This window comes from Garra rufa, chromosome 2 (genome assembly GCF_049309525.1).
Source record: "Garra rufa chromosome 2, GarRuf1.0, whole genome shotgun sequence".
NCBI classification, from domain to species: domain Eukaryota; kingdom Metazoa; phylum Chordata; class Actinopteri; order Cypriniformes; family Cyprinidae; genus Garra; species Garra rufa.
In genome coordinates, this window is record NC_133362.1 from 58393368 (window position 1) to 58412998 (window position 19631).

Here is a 19631-nt window from a genome sequence, read left to right on the forward strand (position 1 = left end):
TATTTGCAGTAGAACCCCTTGCAATAGCAATTCGGAGTAGTCCTGAAATTAAAGGCATAATAATAGGTGAGAGAGAACACCGTTTATCTCTGTTTGCAGATGATATTGTTGTTTTTCTTAGTAATCTAGAACTTTCAATTCAAGCTCTTAACACTTTATTAAAAGTATTCGGAGAGTTTTCAGGGTATAAAGTTAACAATAATAAAAGTGCCTTGCTATTATTAAACAAGGATGAAAGGAGAAACTATACAAACAATAGGCAATTTTTCAGTGTACAAGAAGAGTTTACATACTTAGGAATTAAGATAGTCACAAATATAAAAGAGATTATTTCAATTAATTATGACCCATTGTTAAAAAAAGTCATGGACTCGCTCGAGAGATGGAATGCAATGCCAATCTCAATGATTGGACGTATAAATATTATAAAGATGTCAATTCTACCTAAGTTCTTGTATCTCTTTCAGTCAATTCCTCTTCCACTTCCAGCTACATTCTTTGTAACACTCAAGAAAATGTTCACAAGGTTTATATGGAATAACAAGCGTCCACGGTTACGTCTGTCCCTACTCTATTTACCGTATGAGCGGGGAGGGCTTAAACTACCAAATATAAAACTCTATTATTGGGCAGCTCAATTATGTTCCACTATGTATTATTTCATAGAAACAGACCCTCCTGCATGGATAGATATAGAAAAAAATGGAATAACAACTCCATTACAGATGTATCTTTATTCTTCCCCAGTTAAAGTACTAAAAAAATCTACAAATAATCCTTTCCTTAGAAACTCTATTTGTGTATGGTATGAAGCTCATGACTTTTTAGGTGAAACAATTAAACTTTCAAGACTGACGCCAATTTGGGGTAATACAATGTTTGTGCCAGGGAGAAATGATGGGGGATTTAAAAATTGGACGTACAAGGGTGCAAAACAAGTAAAAGATTTATATAAGGATGGTATAATGATGTCGTTCCAACAATTGATGAAAAAATACGATATTCATCAGAAGCACTTCTTCAAATATCTACAGATAAGAAGTTTTATACACTCTGAAATTAAAACCTATTTAGAGCCTTCTTTGTCAACTATAGAAGAACATACTTTAAAACATTTAAGGGATAAAGGCAATCTGTCTTTTTTTTATAATACACTTTTAGAGGGTTCAAAAGAAAGTTCAATGTCCTGTTTAACTGCATGGAAAAATGACCTTCAGGAAGATATTTCTAAAGATGAATGGATGGACTCTTGTTTGTTTGCGCAAACATATAGTGTAAATACTAGATGCAGATTGCTGCAATATAAATGGCTCATGCGCACATATATTACCCCGGTTAAACTACATAAGTTTAACCCAAATATTCCTGACAGCTGTTTAAAATGTAAACAAGATATTGGAACCCTTTACCATTGTATGTGGGAGTGTATTGAGATTCAAACATTTTGGAAGAGTATTCTGGTTATGATTGGTAAACTGACTGAAGAAAATGTTCCTTGCGATCCCAAACTCTGTTTATTTCATATATATCCAGTAAATTTTGTGGTGAACACCAATAAACGCAAGCTAATTGACTTTAGCTTGCTTCAGGCCAAACGGGCTATTGCTTTAAAATGGAAGGAGTTACAAGGTCCTTCCTCTATCCTTTGGATTAAAGAAATGACTAACAACCTCGCCATGGAAAAACTGACTTATGCAGTTAAAGGGAAGCTTAAAGACTTTTACAATATTTGGACTCCATTTTTATGCTATTGTAACCAAGAGGACTTGACAGCGGTGGACGACTAATATTCAACATTCATCTCTTTGTATTGGCTATCTCCATTACATAATGTGATCTCTCCTAAGAAATAACTAAATACTCAGAAAAGGTAAAGTTAAACTGTAAAATGGATGGCTGTGAATGCTGGTGTATGGAAACTAGTGAGAATTGTTTGTTTATTTGTTGAATAATTTATTTTATTTATTTATTATTGTTTATTTATTTTACTTTCTCTCTTGGGGTGGGTGGTTTTTGAAGCTCTGTAAGGTTCTCCTTCTTTTGTATGTGTTTTTTTTTTCTTTTATTTAAATGTATTATATGTTTAAAACAAATGCAAATAAATATATTTTGAAAAAAAAAAAAAAAAAACTTTGAGGTTGACAACGGGACAGAGGACGTCGGGGCCGCCGTAGTCGTGGCCGAGTGGTTAAGGCGATGGACTAGAAATCCATTGGGGTCTCCCCGCGCAGGTTCGAATCCTGCCGACTACGCTCTTCGCCGGTGCTGAGGAGAAGTGGCCGGGCCCTTTTCTTCCGTGTCCCTAGCACGGATTTGTGTGCCCTCTCTCCACAGTAATAAAAAGCGCCGCTAGTCCTTTTTTTTTCAATTCGGACGGCCGGCACCACCAGATGTGAGCCAGTGGGGCGCCGTGATCGTATAGTGGAGAGTACTCTGCGTTGTGGCCGCAGCAACCACGGTTCGAATCCGGGTCACGGCAGGCTTTTTGTTCACTGAGCTCCTTTCTGCCACCTCCATTTTTCGTACGGGTGCGGTGCCAGTTAAACTATACCAACAACGCAGGCAGCAGAGGCTGGCTTTCGGGGTCAACAAAGAAGGCTCGAAGCGCATGAGTCACTGATAGGGCCAAAAGAGCTAAAAGCCATCTTTGTTTGAGCCCGTCCAGAGTTTTTCTCGAGTCATGGACGAGAGAGCGTTGTCTTTCCATGCTGGCTAAAGAAATTTGAAGCTGCGAAGCTGGAAGCGCAAAGGCTGCAAACACAGACCATGACGAGGCGCGCTTCGTTCCACTGCACGCTGGCGGGTGGCCAGATTGACTCTGCTCTTGACACTCTAGTGTAGCTCTGCTGTGAGCAGAGCCCCCAAAAATACAGGTCACTCGCAAAGGTTCCCCTCCACGGAAATCTTTAGTAAAAGGCGAAAGATTTATGCGCTGATGACGAGAAACTCGAGATGTGTCTCTATGCCCTTGGACCTGTGCGCTCACTGTGGTAAACCACTACGCTCACCAAGGGTAATCTAGGGTGCCGACACCTGACAACATGATTTTCGTCACCCCCCTCACTCCAAATGGGAGAAGTAAAAGTTATGAAAGTCCCTTCCCTCACCCAGTATTCACAAACCCGATCAAGGTAATGTCATCTCTTTTTTCATGCCCCCGTATTAGAGGCCAAAAAAAATATTAAATGAAATAAAGCGGTCCAAATAATGACCCACTGTAATGTGTAGCATTCAAGATATTGAGAGACTTTAGCTCGTGGCGGGTCAATCTGGTATTTCATGGAGTAGGGGCTCGTTTTGGCAAGTTGGGTGCAGTCGCGTGTGCTGGGAGCGAAGAACAGCAAGCGCAGCTCTTCGTTAGTATGGTGGACAGTATCTCCCCCTGTCACGTGGAAGACCGGGGTTAGATTCCCCAACGAGGAGACCTAGTTCTTTGCTGCTGTTGAACGACTCATCTAAAAGCTTTTGGTGCAGACAGAGGTCACAGAAGGAGTTCTGCTTTGAGGTCAACCGCAGCCAAAAACTGTGCGTTGGCCGGGAATCGAACCCGGGACAACTTCTTGGAAGGCAGCTATGCTCACCACAATACCACCAACGCAGGCGCTTGGTGCCAGATTTAAGCGGTCAGATAAGAATGCTCGAATCCGGGTCATGGCAGCCCTTTGTCGTTGAGTGACGGGGACGTCCAGCTTCTTTTTGCCAACTCACCCTTCAGTTGGATTTTGCGCCTGAAGCTCGGCGGCATCCTGTGCTGCCCGCCTCGAGACGAGAGCAGGCGGTCCACATGCAGGCGTAGTCGTGGCCGAGAGGTTAAGGCGACGGACTTGAAATCCATTGGGGTCTCCCCGCGCAGGTTCGAACCCTGCCGACTACGGTCGGGCATTCCCCCTTTTGCCTTTAGCTTTTTGCGACGGTGGTTTGGCCTTCGCTCTCTCTGGCGTAATTGCGTGCGGCCTTTGTCCCGTAGCTCCTGTGGCAAGTGAGCTTCTGCTGGGCGGCTTGTGGAGAAAGTGTTCTTATATAAAAAGTAAGAGGCGCACAAAACACAAGAGCCTGGATAGCTCAGTCGTTAGAGCATCAGACTTTTAATCTGAGGGTCCAGGGTTCAAGTCCCTGCTCGGGCGAAGGGCCATCTTCTTGTTGTCGCCCTCAGCTTGCAGTCGTGCCGGTCCAGCTCTGCCGTGTGGCGGCGTACGCTTAAAGATGTGATAGAGTTCACATAGAGTATTTGCTATGCTGCCCCTTCATGAATGTTTCGTTGCTTGTGGTGGGCTGTTTTCCCCTTTAGGAGTTTTATGCTAGGCGATTTCAGTAAAGCGGTAGCCAGTTCATTGTTTTTTCAGCCAACTTTGAGGTTGACAACGGGACAGAGGACGTTGGGGCCGCCGTAGTCGTGGCCGAGTGGTTAAGGCGATGAACTAGAAATCCATTGGGGTCTCCCCGCGCAGGTTCGAATCCTGCAGACTATGCTCTTCGCCGGTGCTGAGGAGAAGTGGCCGGGCCCTTTTCTTCCGTGTCCCTAGCACGGATTTGTGTGCCCTCTCTCCACAGTACTAAAAAGCGCCGCTAGTCCTTTTTTTTTTCAATTCGGACGGCCGGCACCCCCAGATGTGAGCCAGTGGGGCGCCGTGATCGTATAGTGGAGAGTACTCTGCGTTGTGGCTGCAGCAACCCCGGTTCGAATCCGGGTCACGGCAGGCTTTTTGTTCACTGAGCTCCTTTCTGCCACCTCCATTTTTCGTACGGGTGCGGTGCCAGTTAAACTATACCAACAACGCAGGCAGCAGAGGCTGGCTTTCGGGGTCGACAAAGAAGGCTCGAAGCGCACGAGTCACTGATAGGGCCAAAAGAGCTAAAGGCCATCTTTGTTTGAGCCCGTCCAGAGTTTTTCTCGCGTCATGGATGAGAGAGCGCTGTCTTTCCATGCTGTCTAAAGAAATTTGAAGCTGCGAAGCTGGAAGCGCAAAGGCTGCAAACACAGACCACGACGAGGCGCGCTTCGTTCCACTGCACGCTGGCGGGTGGCCAGATTGACTCTGCTCTTGACACTCTAGTGTAGCTCTGCTGTGAGCAGAGCCCCCAAAAATACAGGTCACTCGCAAATGTTCCCCTCCACGGAAATCTTTGGTAAAAGGCGAAAGATTTATGCGCTGATGACGAGAAACTCGAGATGTGTCTCTATGCCCTTGGACCTGTGCGCTCACTGTGGTAAACCACTACGCTCACCAAGGGTAATCTAGGGTGCCGACACCTGCCAACATGATTTTCGTCACCCCCCTCACTCCAAATGGGAGAAGTAAAAGTTACGAAAGTCCCTTCCCTCACCCAGTATTCACAAACCCGATCAAGGTAATGTCATCTCTTTTTTCATGCCCCCGTATTAGAGGCCAAAAAAAAATATTAAATGAAATAAAGCGGTCCAAATAATGACCCACTGTAATGTGTAGCATTCAAGATATTGAGAGACTTTAGCTCGTGGCGGGTCAATCTGGTATTTCATGGAGTAGGGGCTCGTTTTGGCAAGTTGGGTGCAGTCGCGTGTGCTGGGAGCGAAGAACAGCAAGCGCAACTCTTTGTTAGTATGGTGGACAGTATCTCCCCCTGTCACGTGGAAGACCCGGGTTAGATTCCCCAACGAGGAGACCTAGTTCTTTGCTGCTGTTGAACGACTCATCCAAAAGCTTTTGGTGCAGACAGAGGTCACAGAAGGAGTTCTGCTTCGAGGTCAACCGCAGCCGAAAACTGTGCGTTGGCCGGCAATCGAACCCGGGTCAACTTCTTGGAAGGCAGCTATGCTCACCACAATACCACCAACGCAGGCGCTCGGTGCCTGATTTAAGCGGTCAGAAAAGAATGCTCGAATCCGGGTCATGGCAGCCCTTTGTCGTTGAGCGACGGGGACGTCCAGCTTCTTTTTGCCAACTCACCCTTCAGTTGGATTTTGCGCCTGAAGCTCGGCGGCATCCTGTGCTGCCCGCCTCGAGACAAGAGAGCAGGCGGTCCACATGCAGGCGTAGTCGTGGCCGAGAGGTTAAGGCGATGGACTTGAAATCCATTGGTGTCTCCCCGCGCAGGTTCGAACCCTGCCGACTACGGTCGGGCATTCCCCCTTTTGCCTTTAGCTTTTAGTGACGGTGGTTTGGCCTTCGCTCTCTCTGACGTAATTGCGTGCGGCCTTTGTCCCGTAGCTCCTGTGGCAAGTGAGCTTCTGCTGGGCGGCTTGTGGAGAAAGTGTTCTTATATAAAAAGTAAGGGGCGCACAATACACAAGAGCCTGGATAGCTCAGTCCGTAGAGCATCAGACTTTTAATCTGAGGGTCCAAGGTTCAAGTCCCTGTCCCTGTTCAGGCGAAGGGCCATCTTCTTGTTGTCGCCCTCAGCTTGCAGTCGTGCCGGTCCAGCTCTGCCGTGTGGCGGCGTACGCTTAAAGATGTGATAGAGTTCACATAGAGTGTTTGCTATGCTGCCCCTTCATGAATGTTTCTTTGCTTGTGGTGGGCTGTTTACCCCTTTAGGAGTTTTATGCTAGGCGATTTCAGTAAAGCGGTAGCCAGTTCATTGTTTTTTCAGCCAACTTTGAGGTTGACAACGGGACAGAGGACGTCGGGGCCGCCGTAGTCGTGGCCGAGTGGTTAAGGTGATGGACTAGAAATCCATTGGGGTCTCCCCGCGCAGGTTCGAATCCTGCCGACTACGCTCTTCGCCGGTGCTGAGGAGAAGTGGCCGGGCCCTTTTCTTCCGTGTCCCTAGCACGGATTTGTGTGCCCTCTCTCCACAGTAATAAAAAGCGCCGCTAGTCCTTTTTTTTTCAATTCGGACGGCCGGCACCCCCAGATGTGAGCCAGTGGGGCGCCGTGATCGTATACTGGAGAGTACTCTGCGTTGTGGCTGCAGCAACCCCGGTTCGAATCCGGGTCACGGCAGGCTTTTTGTTCACTGAGCTCCTTTCTGCCACCTCCATTTTTCGTACGGGTGCGGTGCCAGTTAAACTATACCAACAACGCAGGCAGCAGAGGCTGGCTTTCGGGGTCGACAAAGAAGGCTCGAAGCGCACGAGTCACTGATAGGGCCAAAAGAGCTAAAGGCCATCTTTGTTTGAGCCCGTCCAGAGTTTTTCTCGCGTCATGGATGAGAGAGCGCTGTCTTTCCATGCTGTCTAAAGAAATTTGAAGCTGCGAAGCTGGAAGCGCAAAGGCTGCAAACACAGACCACGACGAGGCGCGCTTCGTTCCACTGCACGCTGGCGGGTGGCCAGATTGACTCTGCTCTTGACACTCTAGTGTAGCTCTGCTGTGAGCAGAGCCCCCAAAAATACAGGTCACTCGCAAATGTTCCCCTCCACGGAAATCTTTGGTAAAAGGCGAAAGATTTATGCGCTGATGACGAGAAACTCGAGATGTGTCTCTATGCCCTTGGACCTGTGCGCTCACTGTGGTAAACCACTACGCTCACCAAGGGTAATCTAGGGTGCCGACACCTGCCAACATGATTTTCGTCACCCCCCTCACTCCAAATGGGAGAAGTAAAAGTTACGAAAGTCCCTTCCCTCACCCAGTATTCACAAACCCGATCAATGTAATGTCATCTCTTTTTTCATGCCCCCGTATTAGAGGCCAAAAAAAATATTAAATGAAATAAAGCGGTCCAAATAATGACCCACTGTAATGTGTAGCATTCAAGATATTGAGAGACTTTAGCTCGTGGCGGGACAATCTGGTATTTCATGGAGTAGGGGCTCGTTTTGGCAAGTTGGGTGCAGTCGCGTGTGCTGGGAGCGAAGAACAGCAAGCGCAACTCTTTGTTAGTATGGTGGACAGTATCTCCCCCTGTCACGTGGAAGACCCGGGTTAGATTCCCCAACGAGGAGACCTAGTTCTTTGCTGCTGTTGAACGACTCATCCAAAAGCTTTTGGTGCAGACAGAGGTCACAGAAGGAGTTCTGCTTCGAGGTCAACCGCAGCCGAAAACTGTGCGTTGGCCGGCAATCAAACCCGGGTCAACTTCTTGGAAGGCAGCTATGCTCACCACAATACCACCAACGCAGGCGCTCGGTGCCTGATTTAAGCGGTCAGAAAAGAATGCTCGAATCCGGGTCATGGCAGCCCTTTGTCGTTGAGCGACGGGGACGTCCAGCTTCTTTTTGCCAACTCACCCTTCAGTTGGATTTTGCGCCTGAAGCTCGGCGGCATCCTGTGCTGCCCGCCTCGAGACAAGAGAGCAGGCGGTCCACATGCAGGCGTAGTCGTGGCCGAGAGGTTAAGGCGATGGACTTGAAATCCATTGGGGTCTCCCCGCGCAGGTTCGAACCCTGCCGACTACGGTCGGGCATTCCCCCTTTTGCCTTTAGCTTTTAGTGACGGTGGTTTGGCCTTCGCTCTCTCTGACGTAATTGCGTGCGGCCTTTGTCCCGTAGCTCCTGTGGCAAGTGAGCTTCTGCTGGGCGGCTTGTGGAGAAAGTGTTCTTATATAAAAAGTAAGGGGCGCACAATACACAAGAGCCTGGATAGCTCAGTCCGTAGAGCATCAGACTTTTAATCTGAGGGTCCAGGGTTCAAGTCCCTGTCCCTGTTCGGGCGAAGGGGTATCTTCTTGTTGTCGCCCTCAGCTTGCAGTCGTGCCGGTCCAGCTCTGCCGTGTGGCGGCGTACGCTTAAAGATGTGATAGAGTTCACATAGAGTGTTTGCTATGCTGCCCCTTCATGAATGTTTCGTTGCTTGTGGTGGGCTGTTTTCCCCTTTAGGAGTTTTATGCTAGGCGATTTCAGTAAAGCGGTAGCCAGTTCATTGTTTTTTCAGCCAACTTTGAGGTTGACAACGGGACAGAGGACGTCGTGGCCGAGTGGTTAAGGCGATGGACTAGAAATCCATTGGGGTCTCCCCGCGCAGGTTCGAATCCTGCCGACTACACTCTTCGCCGGTGCTGAGGAGAAGTGGCCGGGCCCTTTTCTTCCGTGTCCCTAGCACGGATTTGTGTGCCCTCTCTCCACAGTAATAAAAAGCGCCGCTAGTCCTTTTTTTTTCAATTCGGACGGCCGGCACCACCAGATGTGAGCCAGTGGGGCGCCGTGATCGTATAGTGGAGAGTACTCTGCGTTGTGGCCGCAGCAACCACGGTTCGAATCCGGGTCACGGCAGGCTTTTTGTTCACTGAGCTCCTTTCTGCCACCTCCATTTTTCGTACGGGTGCGGTGCCAGTTAAACTATACCAACAACGCAGGCAGCAGAGGCTGGCTTTCGGGGTCAACAAAGAAGGCTCGAAGCGCATGAGTCATTGATAGGGCCAAAAGAGCTAAAAGCCATCTTTGTTTGAGCCCGTCCAGAGTTTTTCTCGAGTCATGGACGAGAGAGCGTTGTCTTTCCATGCTGGCTAAAGAAATTTGAAGCTGCGAAGTTGGAAGCGCAAAGGCTGCAAACACAGACCATGACGAGGCGCGCTTCGTTCCACTGCACGCTGGCGGGTGGCCAGATTGACTCTGCTCTTGACACTCTAGTGTAGCTCTGCTGTGAGCAGAGCCCCCAAAAATACAGGTCACTCGCAAAGGTTCCCCTCCACGGAAATCTTTAGTAAAAGGCGAAAGATTTATGCGCTGATGACGAGAAACTCGAGATGTGTCTCTATGCCCTTGGACCTGTGCGCTCACTGTGGTAAACCACTACGCTCACCAAGGGTAATCTAGGGTGCCGACACCTGCCAACATGATTTTCGTCACCACCCTCACTCCAAATGGGAGAAGTAAAAGTTACGAAAGTCCCTTCCCTCACCCAGTATTCACAAACCCGATCAAGGTAATGTCATCTCTTTTTTCATGCCCCCGTATTAGAGGCCAAAAAAAAAATTAAATGAAATAAAGCGGTCCAAATAATGACCCACTGTAATGTGTAGCATTCAAGATATTGAGAGACTTTAGCTCGTGGCGGGTCAATCTGGTATTTCATGGAGTAGGGGCTCGTTTTGGCAAGTTGGGTGCAGTCGCGTGTGCTGGGAGCGAAGAACAGCAAGCGCAACTCTTCGTTAGTATGGTGGACAGTATCTCCCCCTGTCACGTGGAAGACCGGGGTTAGATTCCCCAACGAGGAGACTTAGTTCTTTGCTGCTGTTGAACGACTCATCCAAAAGCTTTTGGTGCAGACAGAGGTCACAGAAGGAGTTCTGCTTCGAGGCCAACCGCAGCCGAAAACTGTGCGTTGGCCGGGAATCGAACCCGGGTCAACTTCTTGGAAGGCAGCTAGGCTCACCACAATACCACCAACGCAGGCGCTCGGTGCCAGATTTAAGCGGTCAGAAAAGAATGCTCGAATCCGGGTCATGGCAGCCCTTTGTCGTTGAGCGACGGGGACGTCCAGCTTCTTTTTGCCAACTCACCCTTCAGTTGGATTTTGTGCCTGAAGCTCGGCGGCATCCTTTGCTGCCCGCCTCGAGACAAGAGAGCAGGCGATCCACATGCAGGCGTAGTCGTGGCCGAGAGGTTAAGGCGATGGACTTGAAATCCATTGGGGTCTCCCCGCGCAGGCCTTCGCTCTCTCTGACGTAATTGCGTGCGGCCTTTGTCCCGTAGCTCCTTTGGCAAGTGAGCTTCTGCTGGGCGGCTTGTGGAGAAAGTGTTCTTATATAAAAAGTAAGGGGCGCACAATACACAAGAGCCTGGATAGCTCTACCTGGAGCAGGATCGTCTGTTTCCGCGGCCGTCTCCTCGTCCAATCGCCGATCTCGCCGTCCATTGTGAGAATGGATGAGAGCCAATCGCGTCGCTCGCCGTCCATTGTGAGAATGGATGAGAGCCAATCGCGTCGCTCGCCGTCCATTGTGAGAATATGGACGAGGCACCAATCGCATCACTCGAGCTCCATTGTTGAGAGCCACTCACCGCGCTTAGTTTCATTCTAAGTCAGGTTCAAAAATCAGACGAACGGAATATAGGATAACTTTTCAAAGTAATACATGTTTTCTACTTTCCTCCTCTCTGTTTACAATGTGCTCAATTGGTAACTCGTTAGGTTTTCGTCCGTTGTTCATCCGTGTTTGGCGTTCACAAACTTTTGACTCGCGAATTGCCCATAATGAAACAGTTTAAATGAAATCTAACTTTCTTAAGTCTATTTACACGTTCTTAAGTTCGATTTAAATGGGGGAAAAAACGCGTTTTAGCTGTAAGTGCAGTCATCCCTTATGACAATTTACTGTCATGATCGGGGCTGTGGATTTTCTTTCAGCCACCTGAGGTCGCTGTCCCACACTGCACTCCCTTGATTGTTCACGTGTCCTTGTCATCAGCACTTATCACCCACACCTGGTCACCATTAGGTATCTCCACTGCTCATTCTGATTCAGTTCTGCATTGTCTCCTGTCATGTTTGTTTTCTTGTTTCTGAGACTCCCTGATCTTTGATTATGTTCTGGATTTTGTTTATTTTGTGTTCGAGTTCTTAGTTTGTGCCGTGTTGGCCTTTTTGTTTGTTTATTTGTTGTTATATTCATTAAAAAACCTTTTACCTGCATTTTGGACCCAGACCTCTCCTTGAGAAACGTGACAGAATGCAGAACTCACTGATGGGTCCAGCGGGGAGGATTTTTTTTGAAGAGGCGTCGGACACACGTTTGGGGGCGGCAACCACCCACTCTGTTCCTGACACTGCCGGGATGTCATTCGAGGCGGCGTCGGCCAAGCGGTTTGAGTTTATTTATGCCTGCTTGGCGGCGTTGGACATCCGCAGTGGCGAGGCTGCACGGAAGGGTCCCTGCTTTGCGGCGGGGGTGGAGACGATCTTCCGCGGGGAGGCGGCAATGTCTGCTATCTCCGTGCCTGAGGCGATAACATCCGCTATCTCCGTGCCTGAGGCGGCAACATCCGCTATCTCCGTGCCTGAGGCGGCAACATCCGCTATCTCCGTGCCTGAGGCGGCAACATCCGCTATCTCCGTGCTTGAGGCGGCAACATCCGCTATCTCCGTGCCTGAGGCGGCAACATCCGCTATCTCCCTGCCTGAGGCGGCAACGTCCGCTATCTCCCTGCCTGAGGCGCCAACGTCCACTATCTCCGTGCCTGAGGCGGCAACGTCCGCTATCTCCGTGCCTGAGGTGGGAACCTCCGCTATCTCCCTGCCTGAGGCGCCAACGTCCGCTATCTCCGTGTCTGAGGCGGCAACGTCCACTATCTCCGTGCCTGAGGCGACGACGCCCGCTAACTCCGTGCCTGACGCGGCGACGTCCGCTATCTCCCTGCCTGAGGCGCCAACGTCCGCTATCTCCGTGCCTGAGGCGACGACGCCCGCTAACTCCGTGCCTGACGCGGCGACGTCCGCTATCTCCTTGCCTGAGGCGACGACGTCGGCTGAGGCTCCGCTGGCGGCAAGGCATGCTCGCGGGACCCCGCTACACGGGCCTGGCCCGCCATCCCTCCCCCTGATTCACCTTCCCCCGTTCCTCCTCCCTCCAGATTATTTTGTTTGGGAACGTCTGGAAGCCGTTCCCTTGAGGGGAGGTAATGTCATGATCGGGGCTGTGGATTTTCTTTCAGCCACCTGAGGTCGCTGTCCCACACTGCACTCCCTTGATTGTTCACGTGTCCTTGTCATCAGCACTTATCACCCACACCTGGTCACCATTAGGACTATAAGTATCTCCACTGCTCATTCTGATTCAGTTCTGCATTGTCTCCTGTCATGTTTGTTTTCTTGTTTCTGAGACTCCCTGATCTTTGATTATGTTCTGGATTTTGTTTATTTTGTGTTCGAGTTCTTAGTTTGTGCCGTGTTGGCCTTTTTGTTTGTTTATTTGTTGTTATATTCATTAAAAAACCTTTTACCTGCATTTTGGACCCAGACCTCTCCTTGAGAAACGTGACATTTACCTTGTTTTTACTATAGTGAAAGCGTAGTAAGTTAACCATGTTGTGTTTTTGGCTGATCGATTACAACTGTATGAACACAGTCTTACTATAAATGAAAATCTGAATGAACAGCAACAACAAAAAACGTTGTGCTTGTGTTTGTCGTCATTTACCATGGCTTTACTATAGTGAAAGTGTAGTAATCATGTTTTCTTTTCATGACTTGACTAAAATCTCACATATTAAACATAATTGTGCCTGTAATCGTACTTATTAAACTCAGTTTACTCGTTCTTTAAATGTAAACACAGTCTTACTATAAATAATCAAGTAATTTACCATGCTTTTACTATAGTGAAAGTGTAGTAATCATGTTTTGTTTCCATGATTAACCAACCTATAATCTCACATATAAAACACCATTTGCCTGTAGTTTTGCGTGTGAATGTAGTAATCAAGTTTTGTGTTTGCAGATGGATTACTATTTATATAAACTCAGATGCAAATACTAATTTAAACAACCTGATCTCACAGAATTCCGTGTAAAGACCACGGACCCTTAACTCCAAATCCGTGTTTGAGTCACGGAATCGTCGAAGATTCCGTGATGGGTTCACGGAAGAGATACTAATGTAAGTCAACGACAGGCATCAGCCGTGGTCCACGCACGGATAACCGGGTTCAAGTATAAATGCGTCTGACTCACTCTTTTTACGTGATCCACACACGGATCCACTGGTCCGGCACCGGCTCTGCCTCAAATGACGTCGTTTTTGGAAACGTATTTTGCCTTTTACTTTAAATATTCTGGCCTCTTTTAGACCTGCTTCAAATATACTTAAGGTGAAATATTTTTTTGGTTGAGCGCTAGCTTTCTCTTATCGGCTCAAGTTCCGTGATGATATCACGGAATCTTTTTCACCCTCACTGGACTTTATTTAGACCAAAGTAGTTCGTTTTGACTCTACAAGTCTTCAAGAAGTGTCTGCGATGGCAGTTAACATGTCAGACCCTCATCTACCCCTGTTTTTGTATAAATCAGTTCGTTTGTAGCCTTTGGCTTTTTGTGAATTTCCGTGGCGGCATCACGGAGTTTTCCGTAACAGACACACGGACAACCTCGGGTCTCACACAGTGGCTTGTGGTTAGTACCCTAATGTTGCTTCATTTAAAATAATATGACCTACTGTAGGCTACGCTTCATCTGTCATTCAGCAATTTAAACTGATGGGCCAACAAGACCGAAAATGTAGGCTGTAATGCAAATGTGAGTAGCCTAAAATTTTGAGTCTATAACTGAAATCCGTGATGGGACCACGGTGGCCAATCCGTGGGTGACGCACAGATTGTCCAACAGTTTCCTTTTCTTAACACATAACACGAGCTAAAGTGTGCTTGAGGATTTAACAATACGATATTTACTAAAAATAAAAATAAAATTACCATCCCTGCAATTATTTACTTTTTTTACTGTGAATTGGGCGTCTCTTCATTAACGCATATTCTGTAATTCTAATCGTAATTCTAATAAACAATATCACACTTATTTTTTATTGTGTTTTTTATTGATCTCGTTAGTGTCTGCTTTGCTCATTCCTTAATAAGACAGCTGTACTAATAAAATTAATATGATTTTGCTGCAAGGGTTATCTCCTGATTATTTTCTGAAGCTTACATTTTTTTATGTTTTTTATTTATTTGTTTAATTATTTATTGCTTTGTGTCAGTTCAAGCCATATATATGTGTTAAAGAAAAAATTGAATAAATGAAAAGAAAAAAGAAAATAAATATTTTTCGATAGTGGACGCCGGCAATACCCATGATCCTCAGCCTCCGTTGCTATGGAGACGGTGGCAGTCTGCTTTGTGATTGGGTGAATTCTCCTCATTGCGCTTAAACCACTGTCCAGGTAAGTTACTAGGCTAATAATTAATGATCACGTTTTGTTTAAACGTTATAATGGATCCTGTTATGTACCATTAGACTCGCGTGGTTTACATGTTAAGACAACAATTAAAGCCCGACCAATGGTTTCCTCGTTATCAGCGGAAGTTAGGCTTGCTAAACGGGTCTTGCTAACTTCAATATAAGCTAACTCTAGTTTAAGTTATGTCAGCTGAAGGGTAATTTGGGGTGGAGCATTAACCTTATGTTTTAATCGTATCCAAAATGAACAATCATCCAGCTGTAGCTATGCTGAATAAAAACAAACGTTGTGACTGATGAAAGGACAATGAAAGACAAATATATGACACACATGGTATGTGATCATCTCCAGGTAATCAATAAAGTATATAAATAATGCTGACATAGCATTTATTAAAGTATGGAAACTATAACATATATGTTCTGCCTTATCCTGTGATACAAATAAGAAAAATATAAGAAAAAATATATTATAGACTACAAATTATGGGTTATTGTCCAGCAATGTAGTCTATTTAGCCAATTAAAATTAAGATATATATATGTATATAAAAAAAACTCTCAGTGTAACCGGGGGAAAAAAAGTGTTATGGTATTATTATTACATTTGACATCTCTGATTTGACCTTCTGAAATGTTGGCTACACTCTGAATGTGTCAGTAATAACAATATAACTTGGCCTAACGACGTTACTACATATAACATTGCTTGCTTGTAATGTTAGTGCATTTTTTTTTATCCATTTATCTTAAGTATTTATTAGAATTTGGGAATCTCTCGCATTTTAAACCTTATTTTAATATAACTACTCTGCACTACATAATTAACATTTTCTGTTCTCCCTCCAGATCTTGTCAAAAGAGTCACCTCACGTGTCCAAATCTTGATAACCTGATTTAGTAAACCAAAAGGCACTTTTAAGAGCCAACCTATATCTCTTTTGTTATCTTTTTCTATCTCTATTTCTCACAACCTCTGTGTCCTTTTGTCTCACTATTTATATTTCTATCCATATTTTTAATCTATCTTTATCTATCTCTCAGGCTTTATTTCACAAAATTGCATCTCTGTCTATCTTTGTCTACTTGTCTGTCTTATCAATCTTTGTTAGTCTATCTGTCTTTAGTCTGTCTGTCTGTATCTGTTTGTGTTGCAATGGCGATCAAACATAAACTTGACTCACAGGATTCCCACTACCGAGATGGGAAACGCATGGCTCTTGAACTGAAACTAGACCATGTTCTATCTGAAGCCAGGGTAAGATTTTTTATATTCAATTATTTTATACTTGAACATGCAAATGGGGGAAAAGGACCTTCTAAGGCATGGCAAGCCGAGGGGGAGGCAAGAAGGGTGACGCCAAGCTTCAGCTCCAGGTTTTAAATGAATTATGTAAATGGTGGACCAAATCAAATTAGAACACTGTAATGAATTGTTTAGAGTTCAAAATATTCCAATATCTAAAAAGACATTAAAAAGTGCAAAAAAATCTTTCAGTGGCACTAAAGGGGTTATGCAAAACAGACTTCCCTATTCTGCTGAACATGCCTCGTTAGTTATGAAGGTGTTTTAATCAAGTTGCCTTCAAAGTGGACACTAAAAATGACCATAACCAATTTCCATCACATATGTGAATTGATAAACAAAAGTATTTTTATTTTTATTCTTTTCATAAACATTTATATATAAAAATCTAATAAATTGTCAACAATACTAATTGCTAGCTTGTTTAACTGATTACCTTAAAGTCCACCGATATCGCTATTATTTAATATGGCTATTAACACGTTCTCTGACAAGCGGAAAAGATGAGACCTGTTTTCTGGGTTTGGTCAGATGATGTTCGACATATACCCTGTTGTAGATAAGACATTAGCAAGTACTTAACAGAAATATGTCTTATTTCTCGATTGTTTAATTTTGGGTTGAAAAAAATCAAAACATGAATGCAGTGATAGTCTAACATGCTGTTGTTCTTCTGTTTTACAGTCACACACCCTCCTCTTGAGTGCTCCTGTCATCCAGTGAGGAGGTTCCACTTACTGTACCCTAAGCAAAATTAAATCTTCAAGAGAAATTTGCGAATCACAGTGATGAATCTAAAATCAGTGATGAATCTGAATGGATTTTAGATTCATCACCATGATTTACCAAATTTCTCTTGAAGATTTAGTTTTGCTTAGGGACACAAATCTGACAGTGCTATAAATGGATTAAGAACACAATTTAGTGAAGTTCACAACTGGTTTGATACTGAATCATGAAATGGTGTTTATTCTAAATATTGATCAGTGGGCTTTTATTCATATTTTCTGTACAGAAAAAAATATGGAAGGCTCTCTGATATTTTGGCGTATTATCCTTCTGCTGAAGCTCTGCATCATCATGGTCTTTTCGGCAACAGAATGCCTCAGATCGCTGGAAAGAAGCTAGACCACACAACCTCAAAAACGGCTTAATGCAAATAAGGCTGTTGGTCGCCCATTGTGTTGGCTTTGCCATGAGCCTGCTGTTATTAGGTTGGTTTTCATAATTATTGAACTTTAATTAGCCGTAACAAAGACAGACATCTTTTATTTTTGTCCTCAACAAACCAAAAAAGTTAGCTGTTACAAAGCTGTAACATCCTTTGCATCCTTCCAGCATGAAGTCCAGTCAACACAGCTGTTTGGAATTTTGTTAATTTGACAAATGTAAACAATGTGTGATACCAAAGCCACCGGAAGGCAATCCTGAAACCTTTAGCTTACCATTCACACTGTGCAGAATTACCTAACTTTTTATTTTTTAAATGTACTTTTTTTGTTCCAAGGGAGTTTTCAGCCACTATATTCCTTCCTTTCAGGAACGCAAGCCTTCGCAGAGCTGCTGGAGTATCACAATAAGACTGGAGGAAGAGTAAGTGTAATCGTTTTTTCATATTATAAAATTTCATTCCATAAGCAGACATTGTCACATATACTATTTTGTTCTATATATCTTCCAGACTGGACAAATCAACGGTGATGCACTACAGCACAGCTTCTTGGAGTTTTCATATGCTTCATTTGCGGAGGACCACCTCTACTGTGGTGCTCCTTTTACCTGCCCAGCCTGCACGCTGGAAATGTTGGCTGTTTTAGCAGATGGAAATAGAAATCTGTACTGCTTTCGGCGAGACACAAGGTCTTTGTTCCTGTCTTTTTATTGTTACTTTATATATTTAATGGATGGTTTTCACCTTTTTCTTTCTTCCTCAGCTGTGATGACCCTGGCTTTTTTGAAGGGCTCTTTGAGGCTGAAGACAGTGTGGTGTCTAGATTTGTTGACACCATTCAGAAAGCTGTGAGAAATTTAATTTTAAATAAAACTATATGAGTCCAACAATGATTTCCTTCAACTACTTCTGCCTACCAACTACTCCAAAATCGATAAATGCTATATATTGTATAGCACCATTGCTTTTATTTGATTGTTGTGTTTGTTATGTGTGTCCTAGACACAGGGAAAAGGCACATGTGGGGTCTCCCAGTGGACAGCAGCGAGGGACACGTCAAGGAGGGCTTCTAAATTGGATAAAGAGGGGATGGCGGTTGCTGTGTGTTGCCAAAGATTCCTTCTGAAAGCCCTCAATATGTATAGGGGGGAGATACTTGCCTACCCTCTGTAAGGTAAGTCCCCTATTAATTGTTTTGTGTATCCTTTTGTTGTGTGCACTTGGGCTGTTTTTGAACAAAGTCCTGATTTTTGTATGACACTGATTATCAGACTTGTCAGAGACTCCAGGATGAAACTGCAATGCCAGCTGAACTAAAAACAGAGTTACTTTGCACAGATGAAGTGGAGTCACAGTGGCTTTCTGATGTGAAGGAATGGGCAGCTGGCGGTAAGCATGACCAGATAAAAGAAACAGCAAATATCCTTTTCCAATGCTATCTGAAATTTTCAGTTTGATATTAAAGAGCAGCTAAATATAATAGGCTGATTATCTATGGATTACAGCAAACTACATCATATGTTCTGCCACATTTATGTTGAGTATTTCAGTTTCCCTGCAGGAAGTTCGATGAAGTTGGATATAAAGGAGTTTTAAATGTGAATACAAATTAAAACACTGAAATGGTAGTGTGTTGTTTTAACAGTGAATTTGCTGTCACTATTGCTTCTACAGAGACACCAGATACATCTCATGCTAGGATAGGCACCAAACACAGAGGACTTCAACAGTCAATTGAAGGGCTTTACCTTAGTGTGAGGCAGAGGAAGCAGACCCTTTACCGTCAGAGCGGTATAAATATTTAATATAATAGGTTGATATATTCAAGCATACTGTGTGCACCCTACTCCACCAAAAATAATATTAGTGATATTATTATTAGTGGTAACTAACGGTGAGGTTGTAGATTGCAACCAACTCCCCTCACCTCTTCCTTTCCAAACTGTACCAGAACTACTGTGGCAGACGAGAAAAAGTGAGAAGTCCTATCTAGAGCCAGTGTTAGTTTGTCTGTTGTGGGCTAATGTAGGAACATGGTGGCTTCTGTGGTAGGGGACCATATTTAGATAACTGCCCATTATTAAGTAATTAAAGTGCAGCAATTTTTTTTCTTTTTTTTTCAGGAATGTATCCCCTAAATGTTACACACTGGATCTTTGAGTTTTCTGTTTGTAAATCTAAATTGAAATTTTCACATACTTCAATTATCTTTTTTTTTTCATCATTGATCAAATAATTTTTTGGGTGCAGTATATTTTTATATATTTATTGAAATATTGAGTGCTGTCACAAACCTTTACCTCCTGTCTTTCTAGACAGCAGCAAGCTTCGCCACCACCTTTGAAGGAAACTGACAGAAGACAAACAGCTCTTTCTTCAGGAGATGGAGATATACATTAGT

General features: G+C 44.8%; 1 long non-coding RNA gene and 9 other non-coding genes across 10 annotated transcripts; 6 read left to right on the forward strand and 4 right to left on the reverse strand.

Moving 5' to 3' along the window:
- Positions 1 to 2170: 2170 nt before the first annotated feature.
- trnas-aga (transfer RNA serine (anticodon AGA)) lies at positions 2171 to 2252 on the forward strand. Its single transcript has one exon. It is a non-coding gene; the product is annotated as a tRNA-Ser (tRNA).
- A 587-nt stretch (positions 2253 to 2839) lies between these two features.
- On the reverse strand, positions 2840 to 2954 carry LOC141327296 (U5 spliceosomal RNA). The gene has a single exon (XR_012354599.1). It is a non-coding gene; the product is annotated as a U5 spliceosomal RNA (small nuclear RNA).
- Positions 2955 to 3792: 838 nt separating this feature from the next.
- On the forward strand, positions 3793 to 3874 carry trnas-uga (transfer RNA serine (anticodon UGA)). Its single transcript has one exon. It is a non-coding gene; the product is annotated as a tRNA-Ser (tRNA).
- A 1183-nt stretch (positions 3875 to 5057) lies between these two features.
- On the reverse strand, positions 5058 to 5172 carry LOC141327245 (U5 spliceosomal RNA). The gene has a single exon (XR_012354551.1). It is a non-coding gene; the product is annotated as a U5 spliceosomal RNA (small nuclear RNA).
- Positions 5173 to 6013: 841 nt separating this feature from the next.
- trnas-uga (transfer RNA serine (anticodon UGA)) lies at positions 6014 to 6095 on the forward strand. The gene has a single exon. It is a non-coding gene; the product is annotated as a tRNA-Ser (tRNA).
- Positions 6096 to 6614: 519 nt separating this feature from the next.
- trnas-aga (transfer RNA serine (anticodon AGA)) lies at positions 6615 to 6696 on the forward strand. The gene has a single exon. It is a non-coding gene; the product is annotated as a tRNA-Ser (tRNA).
- A 587-nt stretch (positions 6697 to 7283) lies between these two features.
- LOC141327246 (U5 spliceosomal RNA) lies at positions 7284 to 7398 on the reverse strand. The gene has a single exon (XR_012354552.1). It is a non-coding gene; the product is annotated as a U5 spliceosomal RNA (small nuclear RNA).
- An 840-nt stretch (positions 7399 to 8238) lies between these two features.
- Positions 8239 to 8320, forward strand: trnas-uga (transfer RNA serine (anticodon UGA)). The gene has a single exon. It is a non-coding gene; the product is annotated as a tRNA-Ser (tRNA).
- A 1173-nt stretch (positions 8321 to 9493) lies between these two features.
- Positions 9494 to 9608, reverse strand: LOC141327297 (U5 spliceosomal RNA). The gene has a single exon (XR_012354600.1). It is a non-coding gene; the product is annotated as a U5 spliceosomal RNA (small nuclear RNA).
- Positions 9609 to 16349: 6741 nt separating this feature from the next.
- LOC141325084 (uncharacterized) lies at positions 16350 to 17913 on the forward strand. The gene is made up of 3 exons (XR_012353721.1): positions 16350 to 17273; positions 17600 to 17652; positions 17741 to 17913. It is a non-coding gene; the product is annotated as an uncharacterized lncRNA (long non-coding RNA).
- The last annotated feature ends 1718 nt before the right edge of the window (positions 17914 to 19631 follow it).